Genomic DNA, 26261 nt, shown 5'->3' with positions numbered 1-26261 from the left:
ACAAATGGTTGAGGGTACCACATCAAATTACCTTTATGTGCCTGGTTGGGTTTTAAATCACTCTTTCTGGAGGAGAAAAATAAAATGACAAATTTGAATTCAATGCCACAGGAAATGTTTAAATAGTAATACTAATAAAAATAAAGCAGGCACAAAAATGGGAAAGAGGAACATACACTTGCCTTCAAGTTCAGGGTGTGTGGAAGAAATACACAGTGCCTTTGGGTACAAGGCACTCCATTCAGGAAAGAGAGAATTTTGTCAGTTTAGGCTTGTGAATGTGTTCAGATTTTAACTTTGTTGTTGAAGCTTCTGTTCCATAAACGAACTTCCCACTTTTGGATAAGTGGTTCAAATTAAACTTAGAATGACAAAAGATCATCCAGGTCTCTTAACAATAAAATGATATTGTTAACTATAACTTGACTAGGTGAATATTAACTTAGCATGCACAACCAGAAGGAAGCCAGAGCTTGTCTGCCAGCCAGGGGAATGTGAAATAGTTAACAGTCTAATCTAAAACATGGACAAAGCAACTTTTAAAACACTCCTGGGTTTTCCTATTCAATTCAGTGAGCCGACACATCTGAATGATTTTATAAACCTTCAACCTTATTGATGTCCAACATTTTTCTTATTAGTGCCCATCTTCATAGTGGTGCAGCACTAGCTGTTGTTTGATTTTATAATTCTTAAAGTATGGCATATTGGACCCTGTTCTCAAAAAATAAAATAAATTACTGGTGTTAGTTGAATTTGTATAAAATATTCTGGGAAATATTGGCTAGGGGGAAATAAAATGACCAAAGAGACTATGCTTTAAAAAAAAAAAATCATCACATCCCCCAAAGAAATCAGACTTCTCTTCTGAAATCTTCCCAGTAGGAACCATGGGAAAATGACAGGGAGCTGCTGGTTGGTTTTTCTTGCTGCTAAAACATATGTTGTTGTGTCATGTCCTAAACAGAAAACTGAAGCATCCCTTTCAAATTCTCAGCACCACTGACACTTTCAACAAGTGCTTTCGTATTGGTTTTGGTCTTATCTATTTCTAACAGACAGCCTCATGCCTTGGAAATTTGACCTGAAATAAAAATTCAGCCCCAAGTATCTGCTGTCAATTGCGCAGAAAATAGGAGATGACAGCAAAGTCACTTCTGCATGCTGAATTAGATCTCTTTCCAACATCTTCTAATGTCATTATTAGCACTCAAATACACTGTGTCAAGATGTGTCTGTGTAGGGAGATGGACCAGGCAACACTGAGTTTCTCTCTTAGTCAATTTGACAAGCTGTTTCTAATACATCCCTCTGCATAGGGAATTATTTAGGAGAGGTACCTGGCTCATCACAGAGATTTGTAGATGAAAGTATTCAAAATGGACATAGTCAGTCCAGTTACAATTAGCCACTTCCAAATTTAGATCAAGGCAAATGTAAGTAATGCCTATGGAAACTGTAATCCAAAGAAGTCATCTCAACTTGGAAATTGTAAGCATTCGTTAACACAGAAATGATATTTGGTTTTGATTCAGGATTTTTCAAGACGGTTCTGTCAAAAATGAAGTTTCCACCTCCCTGTGAATTTGTTGTATTTATACAGAATCATACTGAACTAACAAGACTAATCCTTAGTTAGTACCCAGTATCCTTAATTAGGGCTTCCCAGGTGATTCAAAAGATAAAGAATCTGCCTGCAATGCAGGAGACCTGGGTTCAATTCCTGGGTTGAGAAAATCTCCTGGAGAAGGGAATGGCTACCCACTCCAGTATTCTTGCCTGGAGAATCTCATGGGCAGAGGAGTCTGATGGGCATTCTGCGTACACAGCCATGGGTGAAAGAACTTTGAATTTTCACTAAATTTCCCCTATGTCTCCCCAAAGCTCTACTTGAAATATTTTGATAAACTTAACGAAATTACCTGACAGTTTATGTATTCTTTAGTTTTCATACAAGATAACAAGATTTCTTCTCACAACTCAGGAAGACAATCTAGGATAAATGGAGAGAAATATGAAGTTGGTGGAATTAGATGCAATAGGGCATGGAATATTCTCACATCCCTCCAGAGTCTGAAATAGGAAACATTGTTTATTTCAAGAGGGAGGGAGTCTTCCTGTTGTACAAGTTAGTCAATTGTTTGGATGCGCAAACGTAGATTGAACATTAGCAATAGTTCTATTAATTGAATTCGAATGCCCCTTCTTCAAACCCTGGAGATCTACAATTCCATTATTCTTTGGTTCAAAATAAATCAAGGCCATTTCTATTCAACCAAAGTATTTGTGTCATTTCCAAAATGCCAGAGAAAACATTCTGAAACCGTAGTTAATTAAGAACTATATGCCTTGCTAGTTTCCTGACACTTGCTTGAAATAACAAAATTATAACCTGATGTCTGCTTTCCTAACTGTCTCTGATGCCCCCAGCTCTTGGTTTCTTGCCTTTTGTCTGCTCTTTATTGTCTTGTGCACATCACTAGACCTGACACCTTGTACTTGCTCCTTGATACTAACCTTATCTTCCACTCTTGATTACAACATGAGCTTATTCCTTGAATTATGTCTCCTTCTGACTGCCTTGGGGAAATATACCAATGAATTTATTCTTGTGGACAGCAATTGACCTCACTACAGTCCATGTGAGGTCAGTGCTTCTCCTGGGCCTATGAACTGCATATTAGAGTAAGAACTTATATATCCTCTAGTTTAGACAAGATTTATTTCAGCAAAAAGTTCTACAGATATAAAAAAATATTTAAATAATAGTAATATACTGGACTTTGATGCTGAGAGGGATTGGGGGCAGGAGGAGAAGGGGATGACAGAGGATGAGATGGCTGGATGGCATCACTGACTCGATGGAGGCGAGTCTGAGTGAACTCGGGGAGTTGGTGATGGACAGGAAGGCCTGGCATGCTGCGATTCATGGGGTTGCAAAGAGTCGGACATGACTGAGCGACTGAACTGAACTGAACTGAACAGAATATACTGGAAGGATAGCTATGATAAACCTAGACAGCGTATTAAAAAGCAAAGACATCCTTTCTCCAACAAAGGTCCATATAGTCTAAGCTATGGTTTTTTCCAGTAGTCAAGTTGGACCAGAAAAAAGGCTGAGTGGCAAAGAATTGATGCTTTTGAATTGTGGAGGAGGAGACGACCCTTGACATTCCCCTGGACTGCAAGATCAAACCAGTCAATCTTAAAGGAAATCGACCCTGAATATTCTTTGGAAGGACTGATATTGAAGCTGAAGCTCCAATACTTTGGCTACCTGATGTGTAGAACCGACTCTTTGGAAAAGACCCTGATGCTAGGAAAGACTGAAGGCAAAAGAAGAGGGCAGCAGAGGATGAGATGGCTAGATAACCTCACAGACTCAATGAACATGAATTTGAGCAAACTCTGGGAGATGGTGAAGCTTGGCAAGTTGAAGTCAATGGGGTTGCAAAAGAATCAGACACAACTTAGCGACTGAACAACAACAGCAACAAATATTCAAATATCATCTATTCTATTTAGCCCTGACCTAAATAACACAGAAATTCTGATGACGATCATTCTTTATCTTCCTTTCTTTTTTGGCTTCCCCTTACCCAGATACTTTACTAGCACACAGGCATGCACTCATACGTGCACGCATGCACACACAGGCATACTTGAACACACAATTTTTTAGTAAGAATTCTCAGTCCCAAAGATTTGCAGAGATTGCAGCAGTTCTCCATGTAACTTGAGCTTGTCTGAACAAGTGTCAGGACTGACCCTTGCCAAGGTACATGACAGGAGAAGTGGGAGGCAGTAGTTAAATCAGAAACTAATGAAATCATCAAAAAGTTTTCAGTTACCATTGGTCCAGTTATCCAGGTCACATTCTGGAGGCCAGTTCTGAACGCACTTGTGGAAGGAGTCTCCTCTGGCTTCCACTGGACACAGTGGACTTTCTCTGACAGAGCCTGCCCATCAAATGGGCATAAGAAGAAAAGAAACATGTATTGAGTATCTACTATGTGCCATCAATGTCTTGGACATACATGTACACTCTCATTTATTTATATCTCACTATATTTTAAAAATTAAGTATAGTGTTACTCCCTCAGTCATGTCCAACTCTTTGCAACACCATGGATTGTAACCCTCCAGGCTCTTCTGTCCATGAGATTCCCCAGGCAAGAATACTGGAGTGGGTTGACATTCCCTTCTCCAGGGGATCTTCCCAACCCAGGGATTGAGCCTAGGTCTCCTGCATTGCAGGCAGTTTCTTTACTATCTGAGCCACCAGGGAAATCCATAAATTAGGTATGATCATCCCGATATTACAGGTCAAGTAAAGCTCTTGAAGCTCTTCCCCTATTGCTTGGAATTCTTTCCTTGCTTCCTTCCAAACTGGAATATTTTCTTTTTTCTATTCTTATCCTATTACAAGAGAGATGAGTGATGCTGGATCACTTTGGCATTAGGCAGACAGCATTTGTTTTCTGCCGGCAGACATAGTGAATTGGGTTAGAGAATAAAGGCGGCTAAGGGGAAAGCTGAAGTTGAAGCAAGAAACTATGGTTCACAGCGGTGTCTGGAAAGAAGTCTGAGATGAGCTTTGAGAGTTCAAACAGTAGAAACAGGTCATGGACACAAGAGCAAAGATCTGCAGGTCAGAATGATTGAAATGGTGGTTGATTCAGACAGATTCTCGACATGGGGCCATCACACATGCCTCCCAAAGTACAGCTGTGGCCCTCGTCCTTGTTTGTGTGAGTTCACTCTGAAAGGCTGAAGGTGTGACAAGCATCCTTCACTAATCACTTCTTCCCTGAAGATCCCCAAAGTCCCCTACTCCTGTGGTCCAGGCCGCTAATCAACACATCCTTGACGGTAGAGGATTGGCCAAAAAGTTCATGTAGTGTTCCCTGTAAGATAGCTCTGTTAGCACTTAGCTGTCCTTAATTTCATTCAAAACAATTTTGTTACACTCTATTGTGACAGCTTTCATATCAGCGTGAATTTTTTTAAAAACTTATCAAAATTGATGAATTTTTGTGTAGCCATTTTAATAGTGAAAATGGAAAAAAAAAAAGGCAACATTTTGGGCATTTATGCTTTATTATTTTGAAGTTTTGTGCTGGAGATTCCTCACTGGATGATGCTCCATAATCGGGTAGACCAGTTGAAGTTGATAGCAATCAAATCAAGACATTAATTGAGAACAACCAATGTTATATCACACAGAAGATAGCCAACATACCCCAAATATCCAAATCAAGTGTTGAAAATCATTTGCAGCAGCTTGGTCATGTTCATCACTTTGATGTTTGAGTTCCACATAAGTGAAAAAAAAACATCTTGACTGTATTTCTGCATGCAATTCTCTACTGAAACATAATGAAAAATTCATTTTTAGAACAAATTCTGTTGGGTAATGAAAACTGAGTACTGTACAATTGTGTAGAATGGAAAAGATCATGGGGCAAGTGAAATGAACCTCCCACCACCAACCACACCAAAGGCCAGTCTTCATCCAAAGAATGTTGTGTCTATGGAAGGGTGTCCTCTATGATGAGCTAAACCAAATGATTCATTCCAACAAGTACTGCTGCCATTTAGACCAACTGAAATCAGCCCTCAATGAAAGCATCTGGAATTAGTCAACAGAAAACTCATCATCTTCCATCAGGATAATGCAAGATCATCTGTTTCCTTTGTTTCCTTGAACACCAGACAAAAACTGTTACAACTTGGCTGGGAGGTTGAGGTTCATTTATCACATTCACCAGACATTGCACCTTTGAATTTCCATTTATTTCCATCTTTACAAAATTCTCTTAATGGAAAATGTTTCAATTCCCTGCAAGACTGCAAAAGGCACTTGTAACAGTTCTTTGGTCAAAAAGATTTTCTTTTTAATGGTGAAGATAGAATTATAAATGTATCTGAAAAATGGCTAACCCTCTCCAGTATTCTTGCCTGGAGAATCCCATGGACAGAGGAGCATCTAGTGGGCTACAGGCAGTGGCATCGCAGAGTTGGACATGACTGAAGCAACTTAGCACACACACATGCTGAAAAATGACAGAACAGAGTGGAACAAAACCATGAATATGTCACTCAACAAAGTTTTGCTGAAGATGAAAATGTGTTTGTTATTTTTACTTTTAAACTTAAGGAACTTTTTGGCCAACCCTAGCCTAGATCACATTGTATCCATCTCTGTCAACTTACCTCACCACAGTGAAATTGTGTATCTGTCTAAATTCAGAGCTCCTGCTCAGTGTGAAACATGTCTTAAACCATTTATGTCTTAATGTCTTAACTCATTCACAGCCCTGAAGATCATATACCAAAGACTCAAGGAAGACCTGCTGGATGAGGGATGTGCACCCGAAAAACACCTAACATAATGGTTTTCCCAGCTTCCACCCTGCCACACACATATGTTGCTATTAAAATAATGGTATGCTTTCAGAATGGACTGGTGGGATCTCCTTGCAGTCCAAGGGACTCTCAAGAGTCTTCTCCACACCACAGTTCAAAACCATCAATTCTTCGGTGCTCAGCTTTCTTCACAATCCAATTCTTATATCCATACATGACCACTGGAAAAACTATAGCCTTGACTAGACAGACCTTTGTTGGCAAAGTAATGTCTGTGCTTTTCAATATGCTAACTAGGTTGGTCATAACTTTTCTTCCAAGGAGTAAGTGTCTTTTAATTTCATGGCTGTAGTCACCATCTGCAGTGATTTTGGAGCCCCCAAAAATAAAGTCAGCCACTGTTCCCCCATCTATTTCCCGTGAAGTGATGGGACCAGATGCATGATCTTTGTTTTCTGAATGTTGAGCTTTAAGCCAACTTTTTCACTCTCCTCTTTCACTTTCATCAAAAGGCTTTTTAATTCCTCTTCACTTTCTGCCATAAGGGTGGTGTCATCTGCATATCTGAGGTTATTGATATTTCTCCCAGCTGAAACTCCAGTACTTTGGCCGCCTCACGTGAAGAGTTGACTCATTGGAAAAGACTCTGATGCTGGGAGGGATTGGGGGCAGGAGGAGAAGGGTTCGACCCAGGATGAGATGGCTGGATGGCATCACTGACTTGATGGGCGTGAGTCTGAGTGAACTCCAGGAGTTGGTGATGGACAGGGAGGCCTGGCGTGCTGCAGTTCATGGGGTCTCAGAGTCGGACACAACTAAGTGACTGAACTGAACTGAACTGATGCTTTCTATATAGAAGGAAAGGTTTTCAGAGGTGCCAAGTCTTATTTCAAAGAGCTCCTTCTTTCAATGGAGGAGTCCTTGTGCCCTCTAAAGTAGGGGGTATATCATCTAAGCTCTTCTAAGTCCCACTGGCTCCATCACCTTCCTAAAGCCAAGGGGAACTACCAGAGAAGCTATAGAAAGAGCTGTTTCTGCACCCTAACCCTCAAGCATGCTCCAAGGAGAATCTTCTCATGTGTATTTTGTGAACAAGGAGGAAGAGATGATACAAAGCCATCAGAAAGACGATTAGACCACTGGCCAAAGTTCTGTGGTACAAATACGAAGCAGAAAACATGCAGATGTGCCTTCTGAATTTCCAATCTTCTTTCTGGTCTGCTTTCATGACAATGGCACTTTTCTTTCCTGTATGACAGCATTGTTCATATGCCTCATCTCCCTTTCCAACCTGTTTTTCTCAAGGGCTAGGTCCATGCCTAATTCATTTTTCCAGCATTGTCAGGTAATTATTAGAATAGCAGGTAATATTACAGTCCTTATTACATATGAAAACACTGTGTTAAGACTTGCCATATTTTTATTTCAATTAATTTAATGTCTTTATATAGCCTGATTATTATCTCCATTTTGTAGATGAAAAAATTGTGATTTAAAGGAGTTGGGTGTCTTGTTCCAAATTGCAAAACTAGTTAAATGGCAGGTTAGAGACACAAACTCAGGTTGGACTAACTCCACAGGCTCACTGTATTGTGAGAGATTTCATTCCAGTTCATGTTGTGAAGATAAACCCTGAGTATTTCTCTATCTTGAAATAAGCTGTGCTAGAGCTATTGTGTTTTGTAAGCATCCTTCAAATATTGTTACTATAAGACTTAACTGAAAAAGTTACATGAAGTAAGAACATATGTGGTATTGAATTTCAAACCTTGAGTGTTTTTATATGTGCTAGGAACCCATTTTAGAGATAGGTGAGGTCACAGACAGCAGTTAAAACCAACTCTCGTCATTTTTACAGATTAAAAAACACAAATACTAGCCAAACAGCTAGTTAGTAGGAAAGGCATCCATACATAAAGCCACCTCCCCCTTTTATTTTCCTGAAATAAAGCCTGATTTGTATTCTGACATCCTGTTGCTTTCCTAAAGAGGTTTCTGTGTATAGGAATATTTTGGTTCAATGCAAAAATTGCTCTCTTGATTTTGTGATGCTTTGCTAAACATAAATAGTGGTTACAAATGACTACTTATTCATCACAAAGTATTAGTGGTTGTAAATCATTTAGAAAGTCCAAAATGCAATTAAAATATGAACAAATACAATAAAGCCCATCTTTCACAGTTTTAGTGGTGCTAGAAGGAAATATAGAGAGTAATGGAAGAGTGTAAGTTGAGAGGATCTAATAAATTACTTTGGAAAATGCATGTCATATTTTAATCCTAACACCAGTAATAATAAAGTAAGCTAGGAGTGCATTGAATAGCCTGCCATCATCCTAGAAATTTGGCCATTTGTGCTGTAACCTTGCTGACGTGGAGGTTTCAAAGTTCTTCCACCCCCTAAATGCAAAGGACACTGCCTTGACGGCTCATCAGTGTTAACCCATGTTACATCACTTTGGTTTTTGGTCCTCAAACTTCAGATGGCCCCTATACTCCTCCCACAAAGAGAATATGATCCCATTTCCTGGCTCTATGGTGCAAGGCCTTCCCTGGTGAACTTTCTATTGACCTTTGCAGGTGTCTTTACCAAATGCACATCGTTTCTTTCATGAACCTTATTGTTCTGGCTTTTGCTCTGGTGGTTTTCCCTGCCTGACATGACTTTTCATGTAATGCTTGCCATCAATGTTGCTGTTCAGTCACTAACTTGTATCTGACTCTTTGCAATCCCACGGATTGCAGCATAGCAGATTCCTTGGGCCTCCATGATTTCCCGGAGTTTCTTTACCTGGAAGGCCATGGCCTGATCATAGTAAGAATTTAATAAATGCCAATTAATGAATGAATGGTTTCTATGTGTAAGGAAGATTGTTCAGTTCAGTTCAGTTCAGTCGCTCAGTCGTGTCTGACTCTTTGTGACCCCATGAATCGCAGCACGTCAGGCCTCCCTGTCCATCACCATCTCCCGGAGTTCACTCAGACTCATGTCCATTGAGTCCATGATGCCATCCAGCCATCTCATCCTCGGTCGAACCCTTCTTCTCCTGCCCCCAATCCCTCCCAGCATCAAAGTCTTTTCCAATGAGTCAACTCTTCACATGAAGTGGCCAAAGTACTGGAGCTTCAGCTTTAGCATCATTCCTTCCAAAGAAATCCCAGGGCTGATCTCCTTCAGAATGGACTGGTTGGATCTCCTTGCAGTCCAAGGGACCCTCAAGCGTCTTCTCCACACCACAGTTCAAAAGCATCAATTCTTTGGCGCTCAGCCTTCTTCACAGTCCAACTCTCACATCCATACATGACCACAGGAAAAACCATAGCCTTGACTAGACAGACCTTAGTTGGCAAAGTAATGTCTCTGCTTTTGAATATACTATGTAGGTTGGTCATAACTTTTCTTCCAAGGAGTAAGCGTCTTTTAATTTCATGGCTGCAGTCACCATCTGCAGTGATTTTGGAGCCCAAAAAGATAAAGTCTGACACTGTTTCCACTGTTTCCCCATCTATTTCCCATGAAGTGATGGGACACGATGCTATGATCTTCGTTTTCTGAATGTTGAGCTTTAAGCCAACTTTTTCACTCTCCTCTTTCACTTTCATCAAGAGGCTTTTTAGCTCCTCTCCACTTTCTGCCATAAGGGTGGTGTCATCTGCATATCTGAGGTTATTGATATTTCTCCCAGCAATCTTGATTCCAGCTTGTGTTTCTTCCAATCCAGCGTTTCTCATGATGTACTCTGCATATAAGTGAAATAAGCAGGGTGACAATATACAGCCTTGACGTACACCTTTTCCTATTTGGAACCAATCTGTTGTTTCATGTCCAGTTCTAACTGTTGCTTCCTGACCTGCATATAGATTTCTCAAGAGGCAGGTTAGGTGGTCTTGTATTCCCATCTCTTTCAGAATTTTCCACAGTTTATTGTGATCCACACAGTCAAAGGCTTTGGCATAGTCGATAAAGCTGAAATAGATGCTTTTCTGGAACTCTCTCGCTTTTTCCATGATCCGGCAGATGTTGGCAATTTGATCTCTGGTTCCTCTGCCTTTTCTAAAACCAGCTTGAGCATCAGGGATTTCACGGTTCATGTATTGCTGAAGCCTGGCTTGGAGAATTTTGAGCATTCCTTTACTAGCATGTGAGATGAGTGCAACTGTGCGGTAGTTTGAGCATTCTTTTGCTTTGCCTTTCTTTGGAATTGAAATGAAAACTGACCTTTCCCAGTCCTGTGGCCACTGCTGAGTTTTCCAAACTTGCTAGCATATTGAGTGCAGCACTTTCACAGCATCATCTTTCAGGATTTGAAACAGCTCAACTGCAATTCCATCACCTCCACTAGCTCTGTTCATAGTGATGCTTTCTAAGGCCCACTTGACTTCACATTCCAAGATGTCTGGCTCTAGATTAGTGATCACATCATCATGATAGCTGAGTCATGAAGATCTTTTTTGTACAATTCTTCTGTGTATTCTTGTCACCTTTTCTTAATATCTTCTGCTTCTATTAGGTCCATACCATTTCTGTCCTTTATCAAGCCCATCTTTGCATGAAATATTCCCTTGGTATCTCTAATTTTCTTGAAGAGGTCTCTGGTCTTTCCCATTCTGTTGTTTTTCTCTATTTCTTTGCATTGATCACGGAAGAAGGCATTCTTATCTCTCCTTGCTATTCTTTGGAACTCTGCATTCAGATGCTTATATCTTTCCTTTTTTCCTTTGCTTTTTGCCTTTCTTCTTTTCATAGCTATGTGTAAGGCCTCTCCAGACAGCCATTTTGCTTTTTTGCATTTCTTTTCCATGGGGATGGTCTTGATCCCTGTCTCCTGTACAATGTCATGAACCTCATTCCATAGTTCATCAGGCACTCTATCTATCCAATATAGACCCTTAAATCTATTTCTCACTTCCACTGTATAATCATAAGGGATTTGATTTAGGTCATACCTGAATGGTCTAGTGGTTTTCCTTACGTTCTTCAGTTAAGTCTGAATTTGGCAATAAAAAGTTCATGATCTGAGCCACAGTCAGCTCCTGGTCTTGTTTTTGCTGACTGTCTAGAGCTTCTCCATCTTTGGCTGCAAAGAATATAATCAATCTGATTTCCGTGTTGACCATCTGGTGATGTCCATGTGTAGAGTCTTCTCTTGTGTTGTTGGAAGAGGGTATTTGCTATGACCCGTGCATTTTCTTGGCAAAACTTTATTAGTCTTTGCCCTGCTTTTTTCCATATTCCAAGGCCAAATGTGCCTGTTACTCCAGGTGTTTCTTGACTTCCTACTTTTGCATTCCAGTCCCCTATAATGAAGAGGACATCTTTTTTGGGTGTTAGTTCTAAAAGATCTTGTAGGTCTTCATAAAACCATTCAACTTCAGTTTCTTCAGCATTACTGGTTGGGGCATAGACTTGGATAACTGTGATACTGAATGGTTTGCCTTGGAGACAAACAAAGATCATTCTGTCATTTTTGAGATTGCATCCAAGTACTGCACTTTGGACTCTTCTGTTGACCGTGATGGCTACTCCATTTCTTCTGAGGGATTCCTGCCCACAGTAGTAGATGTAATGGTCATCTGAGTTAAATTCACCCATTCCAGTCCATTTTAGTTGACTGATTCCTAGAATGTCAACGCTCACCCTTGCCATCTCTTGTTTGACCACTTCCAATTTGCCTTGATTCATGGACCTGACATTCCAGGTTCCTATGCAATATTGCTCTTTACAGCATCGGATCTTGCTTCTATCACCAGTCACATCCACAGCTGGGTATTGTTTTTGCTTTGGCTTCATCCCTTCATTCTTTCTGGAGTTATTTCTCCACTGATCTCCAGTAGCATATTAGGCACCTAATGACCTGGGGAGTTCCTCTTTTGGTATCCTATCATTGCCTTTTCCTACTGTTCAGGGGTTCTCAAGGAAAGAATACTGAAGTGGCTTGCCATTCCCTTCTCCAGTGGACCACATTCTGTCAGACCTCTCCACCATGACCCGCCCGTCTTGGGTTGCCCCATAGGCATGGCTTGGTTTCATTGAGTTAGAGGGTTCGCAGTGTGCTGCCACCACCACCGCGCAGAGGCAGTAGGTGGGGTTGGTGGGAGGAGGGTGGCAGGCCACCCTCCTCTTCCTCCTCCTCCACCTCGCCCACCCCGATGGTGGCCCGGGACCCAGGGTGGGGAACCACGGCCCAGAGGAAGATTGTTAGTAGCAATAAATCAGCATTGACCACAGTGCGTATTAAGGGAAAAGATGAAATGAGGAGGCAGTCCAGTGACCAGATGGGCAGGCAGTAGAGAGATATGGCCAGCCTGAGAAAAATGAAGCAGTTCCTGAAGAGCCTTGACGATTAAGTTGAATGTAAGGAGTGGAGAGCCATCTTGGGGTTGTGTGCAGGAGTATTATGTACAGAACTGGAAGGAGTTGGAGAACTAGAGCATTGGGTGGCAGGAGGTGATGAGGAATGGACTGAGTGTTGGCACAGAGAATAGAAAGGAAGGATCAGTAGGCTCATTGGCTGATGGGGTAGGGAGGAGGAGGATGAAAGGCAAGCAAGAGTATGATTTTTTAACTCATCAACACTGAGAGAATGGTAGTGCCCCCAAAATGGGAATGTGAGAGGTTGGGATGATTTCCAAGGAAACATGATGTGTCTATTCTTGTCTGTTGCATCTGAGCTGATGGAGGGCACCCAGGGCATTTTTGTCTTACTCGGAAAAATATTTTTCATGTGTCCATATGTTTGGGAGTCTCAGAAGGACACAGAGGGATGATATAGTCCCGACTGCCTCTGAGTGTGCCAAAGAGGAGGATAAACCTTGCTTTCAGATGGACAAATAGGTGATGATATTTCTTAGCACTGGAGCTTCAAGCTCAGAATTCAAGTTTCAGATGATTTGTCACAGCTAGATCCTTATTAGAAGTTAGATCCAGCCCCCCAAGATAAAACAGTAGAGAGAAGAAGCAGAGGGCAATAACCAGAAAACACAGCAAGTTGTTCCATAGTTGTGGCCTAATAGGACCATGGGGTATCACTCTGTGCATAACTATCTTCTTTTCCTCCTTCATGTCTTACCTCAAACAGTCCCTGAAAAAGTCTCTCCCCTTCTACCACTTTATGCTACTTCAAATACATGCATTTTCTTGTTATTATAGCATAGAACACAGTATTCATGTCTTTGGGGAGAAAAGGGCTTCAACTACCACTATACTTACAAAGTGGTATAAGTGAAGTTGCTCAGTCATGCCTGACTCTTTGTGACCCCATGGATAGTAGCCTGCACCAAGCTCCTCCATTGATGGGATTTTCAAGGCAAGAGTACTGGAGTTGGTTGCCATTTCCTTCTCCAGGGAATCTTCCCAACCCAGTGATCGAACCCAGGTCTCTCACATTATAGACAGACACTTTACTTTCTGAGCCACCAGGGAAGTCCAATTCCCTGGTGGCTCAGGTGGTAAAGAATCTGCCTGCAATGCTGGAAATCCAGGTTCGATTCTCAGGTCAGGAAGATAACCTGGACAAAGGAATGGCAACCCACTCCAATATTCTTGCTTGGAGAATCCCATGGACAGAGGAGCCTCATGGGCTACAGTCCTTAGATTTGCAAAGAATCAGACACAACTGAGTGACTAATACTTTGACCACCATAACTGTCAGCAAGGATCATAATTTTCTTCAGTTCAGTTCAGTTCAATCGCTCAGTCGTGTCTGACTCTTTGTGACCCCATGAATCCCAGCACGCCAGGCCTCCCTGTCCATCACCAACTCCCGGAGTTCACTCAAACTCATGTCCATTAAGTCAGTGATGCCATCCAGCCATCTCATCCTCGGTCATTCCATTCTCCTCCTGACCCCAATTCCTCCCAGCATCAGAGTCTTTTCCAATGAGTCAACTCTTCGTATGAGGTGGCGAAAGTACTGGAGTTTCAGCTTTAGCATCATTCCTTCCAAAGAAATCCCAGGGCTGATCTCCTTCAGAATGGACTGGTTGGATCTCCTTGCAGTCCAAGGGACTCTCAAGAGTCTTCTCTCTTTTTTTCACAGTTCAAAAGCATCAATTCTTCAGCGCTCAGCTTTCTTCACAGTCCAACTCTCACATCCATACATGACCACAGGAAAAACCATAGCTTCACTAGACAAACCTTTGTTGGCAAAGTAATGTTTCTGCTTTTCAATATGTTAGCTAGGTTGGTTGTAACTTTTCTTCCAAGGAGTAAGCGTCTTTTAATTTCATGGCTGCAATCAGCATATGCAGTGATTTTGGAGCCCAAAAAAATAAAGTCTGACACTGTTTCCACTGTTTCCCCATCTATTTCCCATGAAGCAATGGGACCAGATGCCATGATCTTTGTTTTCTGAATGTTGAGCTTTAAGCCAACTTTTTCACTCTCCTCTTTCACTTTCATCAAGAGGCTTTTTAGCTCCTCTCCACTTTCTGCCATAAGGGTGGTGTCATCTGCGTATCTGAGGTTATTGATATTTCTCCCGGCAATCTTGATTCCAGCTTGTGCTTCCTCCAGCCCAGCATTTCTCATGATGTACTCTGCATATAAGTTAAATAATCAGAGTGACAATATACAGCCTTGACGTACTTCTTTTCCCATTTTGAACCAGCCTGTTGTTCCATGTCCAGTTCTAACTGTTGCTTCCTGACCTGCATACAGGTTTCTCAAGAGGCAGGTCAGGTGGTCTGGTATTCCTATCTCTTTTAGAATTTTCCATAGTTTATTGTGATCCACACAGTCAAAGGCTTTGGCATAGTCAACAAAGCAGAAATAGATGTTTTTCTGGAACTCTCTTGCTTTTTCCACGATCCAGCGGATGTTGGCAATTTGATCTCTGGTTCCTCTGCCTTTTCTAAAACCAGCTTGAACATCTGCAAGTTCATGGTTCACATATTGCTGAAGCCTGGCTTGGAGAATTGTGAGCATTACTTTACTAGCATGTGAGATGAGTGCAATTGTGCAGTAGTTTGATTTTTCTTTGGCATTGCCTTTCTTTGGGATTGGAATGAAAACTGACCTTTTCCAGTTCTGTGGCCACTGCTGAGTTTTCCAAATGTGCTGGCATATTGAGTGCAGCACTTTCACAGCATCCTCTTTCAGGATTTGAAATAGCTCAATGGAATTCCATCACCTCCACTAGCTTTGTTCATAGTGATGCTTTCTAAGGCCCACTTGACTTCACATTCTAGGATGTCTGGCTCTAGGTGAGTGATCACAGCATTGTGATTATCTTAGTTTTGAAGATCTTTTTTGTACAGTTTTTCTGTGTATTCTTGCCACCTCTTTTTGATATTTTCTTCTTTTGTTAGGTCCAGACCATTTTTGTCCTTTATCGAGCCCATCTTTGCATGAAATGTTTCCTTGGTATCTCTAATTTTCTTGAAGAGATCTCTAGTCTTTTGCATTCTGTTGTTTTCTTCTTCTTTTTTTTTTTTTTTTTTTTTTGCATTGATCACTGAGGAAGGCTTTCTTATCTCTCCTTGCTCTTCTTTGAAAGTCTGCATTCAGATGTTTATCTTTCTTTTTCTTCTTTGCTTTTCGATTCTCTCCTTTTCACAGCTATTTGTAAGTCCTCCCTAGACAGCCATTTTGCTTTTTTTGCATTTTTTTTCCCATAGGGATGGTCTTGATCCCTGTCTCCTGTACTATGTCATGAACCTCAGTCCATAGTTCATCAGGCACTCTATCTATCAGATCTAGGCCCTTAAATCTATTTTTCATTTCCACTGTATAATCATAAGGGATTTGATTTAGGTCATACCTGAATGGTCAAGTGGTTTTCCCTACTTTCTTCAGTTTAAGTCTGAATATTGTATAAAGGACAACTCCTTTTGTATAAGGAGTTCATGATCTGAGCCACAGTCAGCTCCTGGTCTTGGTTTTGTTGACTGTATAGAGCTTCTCCATCTTTGGCTGCAAAGAATATAATCAATCTGATTTCAGTGTTGACCATCTGGTGATATCCATGTGTAGAGTCTTCTGTTGTGTTGTTGGAAGAGGGTGTTTGCTATGGCCTGTAAATTTTCTTGGTAAAACTCTATTAGTCTTTGCCCTGCTTCATTCCGTATTCCAAGGCCAAATTTGCCTGTTACTCCAAGTGTTTCTTGACTTCCTACTTTTGCATTCCAGCCCCCTATAATGAAAAGGACAACTTTTTTTGTGTGTTAGTTCTAAACGGTCTTGTAGGTCTTCATAGAACCATTCAACTTCAGCTTCTTCAGCGGTACTGGTTGGTGCATAGTTTTCTTATTTATCATTAAATCTTTGGCCCAATGGATGGAAACTACTGCAGTGGTAGAAATGTTCCATGTCTGTGCTGTCCAATATGGTAGCCAGTAGAAATAGTGATGGTTTAACCTTTGAAATGTGGCTTATGTGATTAAGCATATTTTAATTTATTTGTTGTTGTTCAGTCACTAAGCCATGTCTGCCTCTTTGCAACTCCGTGGACTGCAGCACACCAGGCTTCTCAGTCCTTTACTATTCCCTGGAGCTAACTCAAACTCATGGCCACTGAGTCGGTAGCAATATCCAACCCTTTCGTCCTCTGTCGCCCCATCTCATTTTGCCTTCCATCATTCCCAGCATCAGGGTCTTTTCCAGTGAGTTGGCTTTTTGTATTAGGTGGCCAAACTTTGGAGCTTCAACTTCAGTATCAGTCCTTTCAATAATATTCAGGGTTGATTTCCTTTAAGATTTATTGTTTTGATCTTCTTTCAGTCCAGAGGACTCTCAAGAGTCTTCTCTTAACACCACAATTTGAAAGCATCAGTTCTGTGGTGCTCAGACTTCTTTATGGTTCAGCTGTCACACCTGCACATGACTAGTGGGAAAACCATAGTTTGGACTTTACAGACCTTTGCTGGCAAAGTGAGGTCTCTGTTTTTTAATACACTTTCCTGGTTTGTCATAGCTTTCCTTTCAAGGAACAAGTGTCTTTTAATTTTATGACTGTAGTCACTGTCCATAGTAATTTTAGAATCAAAGAAAATAAAATCTGTCACTGCTTCCACTTTTTCCTCTTCCATTTGCCATGAAGTGATGGGACCAGATGCCATGATCTTAGTTTTTTAACGTTGAGCTTGCCATCAATAGTTAGTTATATTTCTTGCTCACTTAAAACCTACCCTGTCCATCCAAGCTTCCTCGGCTGAAATGAGTTTCTTACTCCACAATGCTCTCATAGCATCTTTGTATTTCCATTAGAGCTCAATTACTACTATATTCGAGATGATTAGCAGCCTTTTTGTCAATAGGTGTCACCTTTATAATGCTGCTGTATACTTAATTGTTATTATTTTTTACCCCTCATAGCACCTCAAAAGGTGTGTGCTTGCACGTGTGTGCACATTCAGTAGGTGCTGTCTCTGTGTCTGTTTCATTGAGTAAGAGGATCTCTGCAAAATTTTACATCCTAAGCAACCCAAAAAAAAGCCCTTTCAAAACTCAGATTGTTTGAGCTTCACCTCTTGACTCTACCCTTTTAAGCAGGTCTCAGCTCAGAAGAATCTCTAAATTTATGATCATGTTACAGTAAGATCTCACCAGCTCTGCAAGATCAGATGGAGCTGAATGTAGTGTTTTCTGACTGTCTCTTTACCACATCTCTTTATTAAGCAGATGAGACGTGTCTGCCCTGACAAAGCTCCACATAGCAGCTCAGACACCACTGCACCTTCTGGAAACTAGTTCCCTCCTCCACTCTCAGGAAAAGTGCTTATTTGATGTTTGGACCAAGAGGCTATGAAGTCAAGATTAATTATTCTATTTTAACAAATATTTTTCAGAGTCAGGCCATGCTAGGCGCTCAGAGGAATATTGAGAGATGATGTAGTCCCTGACTGCTCTTAAATGTGTCAAAGGGGAAGTTAGACTTTGGAGTCCAGTAGACACAGTTCAGATCTGAGCTCTGCGTGCCTACCGTGTATCCCTTGGCAGAACTAAAATGGTAACCAATGTGACAGGTCCTCTGGTCCCCTTTTACATGGAGCCCACTTGTTACTATTGTCAGCTTTATAAATATCATAAGCAATAGTTCTAAGGAGGAAATTTCTTATTTTGCCATGCTATATTCTCCATAGAAAATAGCAAAATCTCTGGCATGTAATGAGTACTTTTCAAAACATGTGCCAACTGAATGAGCCAATTGTCAAAATAAGAACAGTAAATGCTAAGGAAATTCACAGAAAGGTTATCTACTGTAAGCTGGGAGAGGGAAGGCAGTGAAGTCTTCCTGTAGGTAAACTGTGTGAAGAGGGTTGAGACTAGCAGAAGGAAGGGAATTAATCACAAGCTTCCAGGAGCAGAAATTGTGCCTGTCTGTGTATGTCCCCAGCTTGTAGCATATGACCTGATCATGGTATGTGTGTGTGTGTGTGTGTGTGTGTGCACGTGCGCACTCAGTCATGTCTGACTCTTTGTGACCCCATGGATTGTAACCCACCAGGCTACTCTGCCCATGGAATTTTCCAGGCAGGAATACTGGAGTGGGGTGCCATTTCCTCCTCCAGGGGATCTTCCCAACCCGGGGACTGAACCCAAGTCTATTGTGTCTCCTGCATCGGCAGGCAGATTCTTTACCACTACATGACTACTGGAAAACCAATGGCTCTGACTATCTGGACCTTTGTCAGCAAAGTGATGCTTCTGCTTTTTAATACACTTGTCTAGGGTTGTCATACCTTTTCTTCCAAGGAGCAAACGACTTTTCATTTCATAGCTGCAGTCACCATCTGCAGTGATTTTGGAGTCCAAGAAAATAAAATCTGTCACTGTTTCCACTTTTTCCTCTTCTATTTGCCATGAAGTGATGGAACTAGATGCCATGATCTAGTTTTTTGAATGTTCAGTTTTTAAGCCAACTTTATCTCTTTCTTTTTTCACTCTCATCAAGAGGCTCCTTAGTTCCTCTTCATTTTCTGCCATTAGAGTACGTATCTGAGATTATTGATATTTCTCCCGGCAGTCTTGATTCCAGCTTGTGCTTCATCCAGCCCAGCATTTTGCATGATGTACTCTGCATATAAGTTAAAGAAGCAGAGTGACAAAATACAGCTTTGTCGTACTCCTTTCCCAATTTTGAACCAGTCCATGTTCCAATGACTTAACCTTTGAAATGTGGCTTGTGTGATTAAGGATATTTTAAATTTAACTTATTTATTTTCTTCAAGTTAAATTTAAATAGCTGTGTGTGGCTAATTGCTACAAGATTGGTTCTTAACAATTTCAAAATCTACCCTGAAGCCTGGTATATAATACTAATAATAAATAGTGTTTAAATAAAATACAGAGTAATCTAGCTTAACTATCTCAGATTTTTTTTTTAATCTCTTGTCTACTATATCATGAAAGCCAGGGTTTGAATAGCTCTTATTTACACAAAAGTAGAAAACTGCCACATTCATAATGCAGCTCAGTCTTCATTTTTAGTATAAATGAAAGTCTGTTAAGGATAGAATCAGATTATGACTCTACCTTTGTCCTTACCATCAGATAAAAGTCCTGGATGGTCTCCTCTTATTTCCTTATGTCGAACATTTGTGGCATCTGGATTGGCATCTGTATATCTCAATTCTTGGTCCTTTCTGAACATTGAGCACAATGTTTGGGTTTGAGTTTGAGTCAGGATTATCTGTCAATAGAAGGGAAATGAACATCTATGACAGAGGACTCTACCTTATTCTCAGGTAGCTCTGCTTCATAGTTACAGGGAAGCAGACTGCTTCCCTGATCCCAACCTGACCCTACTTCACACACACACATATATTCATATTTCTTATAGAGGGAGATAGAATAATTTCTAGTGGAAAGCAGCTAAACAAACATCAATAATTAAAGGAACAGAATAATATAAGTCTGCAAAGACAAGAACGAGAATCAAGAAAATGTATCTAGAATAATCTAGAGACCATTTTATTACTTGATACTCAATCTACATGCAGTATCCTCACAGCTAAAATAATAACTGGTATAGAAACAATAAAGAATTTTAGTCTTTATAACTTACTATAGGTTTTCTACAGTCAATGCACACCCTTAACATTCACAGAAAAACTATTTTTGATCACTTAATTCCAACTTCATTATGCTAACTTTTCTGCCACAACTCTGTTACCTCTAGTCTGGAATTCTTTATTGCAAATATAAATGAATTACCAAACATAAAAAAAATTAAAATCAGGAATGAATTTTCCTCTATTACTGCTGTTTACTTCTCGAGAATTGTTCACGTAGGCCCATGACATGGTTAAAATAGTGAAATGATAAAATGAATTTCATTGTTCAGTTACAAATAGACAAAGAGTCCGGAGAGTCAAGTAGTAGTTATTTTAAAGGAAGCTCAGCTGAGATTTCCCTTTCTCATCTCAGATTATAGTCTATATATTTCTCCACCTGAGGATCACCAAATGCTTTTATTAGGACACTAACAGGAGGGGGAAAGAGAAGTGGGGGATTGAAACAATAGGAGTAATCTGGATAAATTTGAGTGAAATCCCTGTGAATTTGGACCCTGAAAAGTGTCAAGCTGCCATGTAGGCGCCTCCAGAATTCTCTCTGGGAAATGAGTCCTTCTTCTTGAACAGTATTAGAGCTTCTCAACCAGTCTTCCATGGGCCACAGAATGTGGGTTGTATATATGCTGAGATGCCATAAGTCCTGAGGGCAGCCAGGCACGACCCAGAGTTAAAGCAGTGGGGCAGAAAGAGAACCATTTTCTCTGTGGGCCTTGCTATAAAGATTTCAGATGTATTTGTGTTACTGAACCAAACTTAGGCAGTCAAGCCAATCTACTGACACAGGATTGTGGAGAAAGAAAGCGCAGCGTCTACTGTGGGACACTAAGTAAGGAGTTTAAGGCAACCAGTGCTCAATCACCCAAATTCCCAGATGGGTTCCAGGAAAGCCTTTTTAAAGGATTTATGAAGGAAGAAAGTCACAGAGTATGGGATTAGCTCATGCGCAATTCTCTGGTTGATGGTGAAGTAACAGGGTGGTGTTACATTATCCATCCTCAGGCTCCAGTAGGTCTAGGGGCTATGTGCTCATGGCCATCAGGTAGTTAATTTCTTTTATTTGGTGAGGGGTTTTTTTTTAGCATCTACAAAACATTTCAGAATATGAGTATCACATACTATTCGCTAGGTCCTTCAGAGAGGAGCTAAAGTAGAGGATATAGGGGAGAGTTCTGTTTTGGAAAAGCCTCATAGCGTCCCGCTCAGTTACACTTGCCTAGATGAAAAGATTTTAAAAAAGACTTTACTATGTGCCCATATCCATCAGCTACACCTAAAGCTGTTAAACAACAAGACCTTCCTTGTTGTTGTTCGGTCACTAAGTTGTGTCCGACTCTTTGAGACCCCATGGGTTGCAGTATGCCAGGCTTCCCTGTCCTTCACCATCTCACAGAGTTTGCTCAAACTCATGTCCATTGAGTCGGTGATGCCATCCCACCATCTATCCTCTGTTGTTCCCTTCTCCTCTTGCCCTCAATCTTTCCCAGCATCAGGGTCTTTTCCAGTGAGTCAGCTCTTCCTTGGATCTTCCTTGAACATCTTTAAATAAACTACCTGTTTTGCATTTAGTCTAACATCACTGTTAGACCAGTATTTCAGGACCTATTGAAAAGAATGAGCCAGATGCCTTTTTCTGTCAGTGAAAGAATGGTGATTGAAAAACTTTCCAGACAGAGAAAAGCAGGAAGAGAATATGACTCAGGTATGAATTTCAGTTTAGTTAACATTTTCCTTATCCACATGTGTGTATTTAGGATAGCTTTTCTAATCTTATATAAATGATCTTTTAAGATTTAATATCCTTTTTCTTGTTTAAATATGTATCAAACTCTACAATGGATTTACCATAAAAATAAATCAAGCTACATAATGTCAGAAAATAACACTTTATGCATATGAAGTTCCAAGGCCATGGAAATAGTAATATAAACCCTCAGTGTAATGCCTGTTTTATCATTCTGATGAGATTTAAAATCATGACCTTCTTTTACCTGAAGCATTCAGAATCATTCTGAATAAATGCTGAAACGATGGGCAGGGATTGTAATCTACCTTGACTATAGGTGAACCATCAAAATTCTCTGAGCCTTAGTTTCTGCGTCTGTGAAATGGGGGAAATGCATAATTGGATGGGCTATTGAGAAGGCAAAATGAAACTGTTAATAAATTTCCTGAAGCAGGGGCCAGCAGCATGTTGGTAGTACTCAAAAACAGCAGCATTAATAAAATAATTTGAAAAATCTTGATCTATTAAAATTCTTGTTATATTTGAATAAATGTAGAAGTTAGAATTTTAATTTCAAAAATTTCCTCCCAGTTTAAAATTCAGCAAATCACATCAATGTGACAATTTTATTTTTCTTTTGAGTTCTATAGATGAAAGAAGAATTTGTCACCATGAAGTTATTTTGTCTAGGAAGCTAACTCTCAGTGATAACTAAAGCGCTCATACATGTCAGAACAAAACACATTTCCACTGTGAAATAAACTGCCACTGGAGTTACTTGGACTTCAGCCTTCAGAGGAACTGCTTTAGTTCATCTTTGTTTTGTTTGTTTGGATTTGTATAGAGTTCTGTCTTTAATAGTAGATGTTGAGTTTGCTGCAGAAGTTGAAATAAACCACACGACAAAGAATCTTAATGGGAAGCGTAAGTGTTGGCAACACTATGTGATCTATATCTCAAAAAACAAATTAACACCGCACACTTTCAGGATGTATAGACAGAGATCAATGAAAAGATGTTCTTGCAAATGGAATATTGAAAGGCAGGCAACTGTACACTTCTGCCTTCAGCATCTTCCCAGTGAAAAGCAAGCTGCTTTATAGCAGAGGCTGCTTTTGCTTTTTTCCCCTGAATGCAGGGCTAGTTCAACTTTCAGGTATCACACAAACCTCTCTTGAAAAAAATTGCCATTAGGAATTATACCTATGAACACAATGATAAAAAAAATAAAGGAACTTGTCTATAGCTGGCCCATTCCAAAAATGGAAAGGAACACTTACTCTCAATCTCCAACACTCTTTTCCCATTTCTCTTTGTGTGGGCGTGCACGAGTGTATGCCTGGGCTCACAAGCATCTCAAGCTCTCTGTGGGAGGAAAACGGTTTCAACACTGGTGGATACGTATACTCACGGATTCTGGAGGGTAGCGGCTGTTCCATCTGTAGAAAAATGAGATGTGCTGCCGAACCAGGTTGGGGGAGGTGGTGTCTGGGAATGGGTAGGAGAGGTGAGAGGAAGATGGAGATTCATGCATCACGTACTCTTTTTTTTTTTTTACTCCCCATCATGCTACAAAGGGGACTAATTTATGCCTCACATCAGTTCATTATATGTATTTGTATCCTTTTCCTGTCATTTGAAGAAAGATTATGCAATTTAGAAAATTCATAGGGATGTTATTTTTTCATCAGAACGCAGTGCTGCGCCCCACGCCTGCTTTGTTGTCAGAAACAGGGTCTCCTCCCAGCAGTTTCTGGGTATGCTGCAGGTGCAGCAGCTGAATATAGGAAAATCTGGAAACCGAGAAGAGGCTTAGGAAATGAATAGGTGTAGTGACAGGGACAATCTTTCCAACAGTGAAAGATGTGACAATGGTCTGGTTTATTGGTCTATTGCTATTAGTCAAAATCTGTGTCCCTGTGAAAGGCAATGTTTTTAAACCACCATCTAATTAGCGTACAAAGAAAAAAAGAAAAACTCTATTGGGTAAATTGATAAGTCACACTTTTCGAAAAATCTAAATTGCCTTTTGATTGGTTTTCTGGTAATTGCTATAGGGTTATCGGAATCTTTCAGCACGTTTTTCCTCTTGTCAAACACAAAGCAAAACTACAGAATGAAAGCAGCCATTACAAGCAGTTTCAGGGTGTTTTTTTTTTTTAAGTCAGTTATAATTAAAGGGTTTGTAGCTGCTGTTATTTCTCTCTGGTCATTACAGATGTGATCAATTTTATGTCACCCCCTCCATTTTTTTTTTTTTTTTTTTGTCTAATCATTAAATGTCTTTTTATAGTGCATACGAGTGATATGTCTTCAGGAGGAAAAAGTTTATGAATCAAATGAAACTAAATTTTTATTAAGCTCCACAAGGAAACTGTCCCTTTCCTTAACAAATTTCTCCTTGAACACTTCTGTCCTTGGGGTTTTGTCCTATTTTCTCTCGCTCTATAAACAGCCAATATCAAAAATATCTTTAATTACAGAAGATAATTATAGAAACCATTTTTTTCAGGTTCTAGACACCATTCAAAATTTTCCAACTGATGAGTCCTCTTATTTGAAAGTCCCTTGATGACACTTTATTCTTTGAATCAAGAGATGTTGCCTTTGATATATTCTCTAACTACAGAATGATGATTCATCTTCCCATTTTATCGGGTGTGCACTTTTGACTTCGTTGATATTAACCTGGAAGAGATCTCTAGATGTTTGTTGTTCAATTTTGTTTCCAAAAAAATAATAAGCATGAGCAGAGAAATTAGTTAATGGCTTAAATCCCCCAGCAGGATGTTAGACATGAGGCAATGGCGTTTCCAACTTCTGAGTTAAGTTCTGCACTTTACAGTGATGAGTTTGAAGTGATAATGGAAGATGAAAAAAGGATTTGTGATTACTGGGATAAAGTGCTAATCTGCACCACAGAACCTGCTGCATCCACCCCTAACATTTACTCTAAAATGCTTTCAGCTTTTAAATCCACCCTCCAAAATTAGTAGGGGGTTAAAGTAGAACCCATTGGGAGGTTACATTTATTTAATATTCAGTCCTTTCTTGGATGAAATATTGCAGTCTATCCTCATAGGTATTTGTCAAACCATTAGAGTAATGGTTTATAGCTATTAAATGAAATTGCAGTTCTGTTTGTAAGTTCCATTTACACAGGATAAGCAAAGTGCCTTCATTTAGATTTAAAATACCTGAAATGTTAGCTGCAGCACATGAAGATTATGTAGACGGTTAACTAATTCATCACCATGGTGTGAACCCATCACAGGTGAACCTGTTCTGGGTGTCCGTACCACACAAAACCCCAGTGGGCATCCAGACTCACACTGTCTTGTACTGTGTCATTCATTGGTTCAGAGCTGGAAGACCAGGCACTGGCTGATTTCTTTTTTTGTAATAGCTTACATGCTTTTTTTTTTTTTTTAGAATCAAATGAAAAGGTGCTTTTAATCATTGGTTCCAGCACAGGAATATTTGATATAGTTCCCTCTGATAATAAATGGAGAATCATGCCTAGAGTTAAAATAAAGCTTTCCTCGGAAGCCTTCTCTGTGCCTTTTCCCTTCATAAGCAATTTGCACAGACACTGCTGAGTACAAAGGAGCTGAGATAAATGAAGTCTTTAGAACTTCACCCTTCTCACTGGGTGATGAGTTTGATTGCTTTCAATAGAAGAGACACTCTTATATTCAAATGATTAATTACCAAAACTCACGTTTTTGGTTGGAAAAGATCCTCCAGATCCTGCCCCTCCCTCCACGGAATCAGTTAATGCTATGCTGATGGGCCTCCCAGTTTCCAGAGAGCACAAAATGCCTTAGCCAGACCCCCCTGGTCCTCCAGTGCTCATGGCCACCAGGAAAGCCAAGTAGGTTGCCCAAGTTCTCAGCTTCAGACGCTGCATTTAGGCTGGCTTCTACTCAATCCCCCCCAAAAAGAAAAAAATACTGAAAAAATTGTATCAACTTCTGAATGAGGCTCCTCATGGATTCTGGGAAAGTCTTGGATGATTGTGGCCTTCAAGAGAAATAAATTACTGGGCTTTTGGATTGTCGCAGATCTGTGGTAGACTCTCTTTCCTGGAGACAGACTAGGGTACCTGAGGTGCAGTCCAAACTGAGTGAAGGACATCCCAGTTATAATAATA

Source organism: Ovis canadensis, chromosome 1 (genome assembly GCF_042477335.2).
Source record: "Ovis canadensis isolate MfBH-ARS-UI-01 breed Bighorn chromosome 1, ARS-UI_OviCan_v2, whole genome shotgun sequence".
In the NCBI taxonomy this organism is placed as follows: Eukaryota; Metazoa; Chordata; class Mammalia; order Artiodactyla; family Bovidae; genus Ovis; species Ovis canadensis.
This window is presented reverse-complemented; position numbering follows the sequence as displayed.